The 4,891-nt window shown below is 41.7% G+C and overlaps 1 long non-coding RNA gene across 1 annotated transcript; it reads right to left on the reverse strand.

Moving 5' to 3' along the window:
* Window positions 1-207: 207 nt before the first annotated feature.
* Window positions 208-3,315, reverse strand: LOC135901713 (uncharacterized). The gene is made up of 3 exons (XR_010564235.1): window positions 3,218-3,315; window positions 879-956; window positions 208-297 (listed from the first exon to the last, which is right to left on the reverse strand). It is a non-coding gene; the product is annotated as an uncharacterized lncRNA (long non-coding RNA).
* Window positions 3,316-4,891: the final 1,576 nt, after the last annotated feature.

The raw sequence follows: 4,891 nt of genomic DNA on the forward strand, positions 1-4,891 counted from the left end.
AGGAGTCAGCCACAAGATTTTAACGTCAAATTACGAATTAAGGCAAACATTTTAGTTGTCTGCGCTGTCACATATACTCAGAAGGGCGTTCACGCGCCTTGGGTACAAAGCCTCTCTTTGGGTGACATTCTCGTGGGCGTTGGAACGCCGCCTAAATAGAGACTTGTGCTCTAACTCTTCTTGGCTGAAAAGAACCTTCAGGAGGCCCCGGGCAATTCTTGAGCCTGTGTTTCTTGCGTCTCGCCGCAGTCGTGCCAGCGTGGCCTCATCAAGGAGGATTTCTTCCCCGAGGTCCAACTGAAAACGGAAAGCAAACATTTGTTCTGGTTTTTATGCTTTGTAACTAAAACATTTGTCTTTACACTGTTATAATGATCGAGAAAAGATAATCTCTTACTTAAATAGCCTATTGTAAGAAGTCATGCCATGATACAGTAACACAGGTGACTTCGCAACAAAAGCTGTGGTTTATATCTATAGGTCTCTCAAACACTTCGTTAGTGAGGATGCAATAGAAATGTGACGGCTTCATTCGGCCTTGCTGCATTTAGCCTTTCTAGTTCACGTAAAACTTGCAACAATTGCTGCCCCATTTCACTCCTGAGAAGTGAAGAATGTTTCATGTTTTGACTTTATTTTATGTCACCTCAGCAGTGAAATCCAGCAATTATGTAAGCTTTGCCACCAACTCTTTTTTCGTCATAATTAGCCGCTTTTCATTCGAGGCACTCCAACTCTTTCAGCCACACGCATTAAAATAAGAACTCCTGCTCCTAGCTTCAGTCCATTTGTTCGTGCGTCTTCTGCTCTCCCAGTTATGCACTGCTGCAGCAGTTTGCGCATTGGTGCTTACAGCATCAACACCAGAGGAAGCTCACCGTGCTAGTGCCTTGGATGAGTAAGGTGTCGGAAGGGTATGCCAGATGGAGTGTCAGGCTGAAGTTATCTTATAGCCTCTGAAATAATGGCGTTGAACTCGATTAGGTGAACATCATTCAGGACCATAAAAGATCTCTGCAACAACATATTGCACCAGACTGGTTAGTGCCAACAGCGTTTCATCCAAATATCAGTGTACTTTTTGCATGTGCAGCATCTACTTACAATCACGTCACAAATGTTCTAGGCTCGTGCAGACTAGCTTGTTCACATGGCACACTCAGGTGGTTGGCAACAGCCAAACTTGCATGTGTGTGTGCAGTACTGCTATGGGCAGATTAGCCTTACAAGTTGGCGGTTGGCATGTAATAGAGCACATGCCATTTTCAGACGAGAATGTATTATGTAATCTACTCAAATAAAAGTACATTATTAAATGTACTTTTGCATAAAATAAAAGTACAACGAAGTTGTTTTATTGTTGGAATGTAATATGTCTGAAACTGGGAAATTCAAATGTCGAAAATAACAATATAACTGTAAACACAATATTAAAATAACCAAAAATAACAATGAAGGATACATGCCATTTTCCTCTGCTAGTTGTCTCACGTCAAACCTGAATGTTGCCTTCTTAATAAGTTGGCGGTTGGCATGTAATAGAGCACATGCCATTTTCAGACGAGAATGTCTACATACAAAATATGCCTGTGCGTTGGGTTGTTGAAGCCCAATTTCTTAAGCGCTTTGAACACAACTTTCGGCATATACCTTGACATATTAAGGAGAGACACTAAATTATGACAGAACATCATAGTCTCTCCATATATGAAATAAGCAATTTGTACTATACGATGAAGCTTGTGAAACCAAAGGGAACGTAAAGTGTGCGTCGATGTCACCAACTTTGCGGTTAGCCACATGCACTGAGCTATTGATCACTATAGGAGGGTTACATTGTCTTCAAAGAAAAGTAGTAAACCTAGAAAAAACAGAACCCTTCGTATTGCAGAATAAGCAACCAAAACATGCAAAAATAAAGCAGAGCCTAGTATATTACATGCTATCTTTACCATGGCCACAATGAGGTTTGAAGTTCACAACAAGAACATTTGGTTTCATTTTCTTTACCCACGTGTTGCTGCCAAATAAATGAAGAAAAGTTTTGAAGGAATAACTTATATGACTAAGATGTTTTGATGTTTCCAATTAGTGTCTGTTTTGTGAGGTGGGCCAGGAGCTTCTAAAAGTCGTGTTGCTTGGTTTAGAAATGAAGTAGCTCCATTTTTATAGAGGCAGAATTAAATGCATCTGCAATCAATGTAATGGAATTGTTGAAGTAGTACTGCACAGAATATGAACTGTTATATGTAGGAATTGTGCAGTTGTGAGAACTGACCTAAAAGAAGCAAAGTAGACATAAATCAGTTGCAGTAGGGATATTCGAAGTTTAGGACAACCAGAGCTACACTAACTACCAATAAATGTTGTGACATTACTTAAACCTTACACCCACCTTTAAAGGCAAACTTGAAAGATCCTTCAAATAGTGTATTTTGTTAGAATGATTTTACATTTAACAAAATTGAAGTGATTCGCACTAGACCTAGCTGCGCGGCCTGCTCGGCTATATAATATCCATCTTAATACAGTGTCTTACAAATAGTCTACTGCGCTGTATCTTATTGATAACTTCTGAACAGGTCTTTAAAAGAAATTCTTCCTATTAAATAAAGTAACGGCCAAATTTCAAGAATGTATGCCAAATTCTATATTTTCTGGCTAGTACACTGGAGAGGGGAGAAATGAGATGCGAAAGCCAGGGAGGTTAACTGGAACTTTGCTACCCTACACTGGGGAAGGAACGAAGGCAGACAGAAATTAAATGCACATGGTGCATTACAAATAAAGGCTATGAGTATTTTACAGGGATATTCCGCATCCACGCTAGCACTACACTTAAGAGTACAACATGTGGGAGTTTGCAGGAGCTGCTCTATGCTGAAGGCTTTCCTAATAGATGAAAAGCAAGGTTTTGTGCATTTTCTACTAAATAAGAATAGATATGATAAGATAAAATGACAGAAGACAGCTAATATATGCTACGCTTAACTGTAGAAAAAAAGAAATTGATTGACCTTTTAAGCATTTGCTATATCGTAACTTCCACGGGTCAATTACCCCCTGTAGAAAAAGACGAATAAACGGAGCAGGCGGGCACTGCGAAAAGAAGAAGTTGCAACAATGCGTAGCTCTTTGTCTGGTTTCTTCGCATCTCGTTAGTTTTTACACACACCCCCGCCACAGTCTGCCCCAAGAAATCGCATCAGCTTCTTACTTTTGGTGCTGACGCGACTGCGATGGGCTCAGCACCACCGGCACCACTTGTTTTATCAAGGATGTGTTTCAACCTCCTTACCATCCTTGAGGAGTCTGCAAAAAAGCGAAACTGTGAACAAGTGAATTGTACCTTGATTGAAGGTGCACATGTTAATTTGACTACGCCAGCAAATTCTTAACGCGATTCACTTGCTGGTGATGCTGTTCCTAGTGATTATTGCTGAAATGCCCCTTTCTACCTCAGCAATTTTAGAGCGCAGCTCTTTGGCGTCCGTTCCTGGGTTTCGCGTCGTCGTCGGCGTTGTCGTCGGCCTCGTAACTATCTCCGCCCCCCTTTCATCCCCCCAGCGCTAGCAGCGACCGACTGATACCGCTGGATGCCGCTGACGCCGCTAGAGAGTCAAGATAACGTGACTGCATAGAACACCGTCGCCGCCATGCAGAAAGAGGAGGAAAGGGTCCCCCCCCCCTATTCTTGTGTGGCGGATAGGGTGCTCTTCAGTTGCCGACGCGCCGGTTATTTCACGTAGGCCCCGGCACGTCGACGAATACGTGACCACCTTCCCACGGCTAGACCTGGTTCTTAGCGCTGCGGAAGCGAGGGTATCATATTGTTTGTGTCGGCATCGGCGGCGTTGTCCCTGAAACCAACTCCGCAGCTGGGGTTGACTCACTATCGGCGTCAGCGGCATCAGTCAGTCGCTGCTATCTCTTCCCTCCTCCCTTTATCGTGTTGACCGCTTGCTGCGTGCGCTTCTGCCCCCATCGTTTGCCGCTGGGTGTACACGCCGCCCCCCTCCCCCCTCTTCCTGCGAGTCTCCGGTTGTCAAAGCGCCGGCTCGAACTTAATTCCTTTCTTCGCTCCTCCTCCAATGCAACCCCTGTGCGGTGGCAATCAGAGAGCCAGATCGGTGGCGGCGGATCTGTATATGTGCACCGCCCGAGCCGAAATTGCCGCTGCCGTTCGCCCTGTGCGGTGGCAATCAGAGAGCCATCGTAACGCGTCCCACGGCTGTGACAACCTCGCGAGGCACTTGTATAGATCTCGTCTTTGAGAATCAAGCATTGGTGTACCAAGTCGAACATATATCAGTCTATTTCTCCGACCACAAAGCTTCCTTCATGACTGTCAAGAACTGTTAGTGGAGTCTTTGTTAAAGGACTACGTGTGAAAAATAAAAAAAAAATTCTGTGATAGCGCATACATGTGTTGCTCGATTTCTTTGCCTCAATCTATCGAAAAGGTGAAACAGCTTATTTGCTGCGCTCAAATTTCGCATTAGGAAGTAACGTAATCGTCGGTAATTTTTGACACTGGTCATTTACGCAGTAGCGCAGAAGCACATGGACGAAAGAAAAAAAACGGGACACAGTGCTATCAGCTGAGTGTTTCCTGCGCGAGAGCATATATATATATATATATATATATATATATATATATATATATATATATATATATATATATATATATATATATATATATATATATATATATATATATATATATATATATATATATATATATATATATATATATATATATATATATATATATATGTATGTATATATATATATATGTATATATATATATATATATATATATATATATATATATATATATATATATATATATATATATATATATATATATCTGACTCCACAAAGAAGGAAG

This window comes from Dermacentor albipictus, unplaced genomic scaffold (genome assembly GCF_038994185.2).
Source record: "Dermacentor albipictus isolate Rhodes 1998 colony unplaced genomic scaffold, USDA_Dalb.pri_finalv2 scaffold_16, whole genome shotgun sequence".
NCBI classification, from domain to species: domain Eukaryota; kingdom Metazoa; phylum Arthropoda; class Arachnida; order Ixodida; family Ixodidae; genus Dermacentor; species Dermacentor albipictus.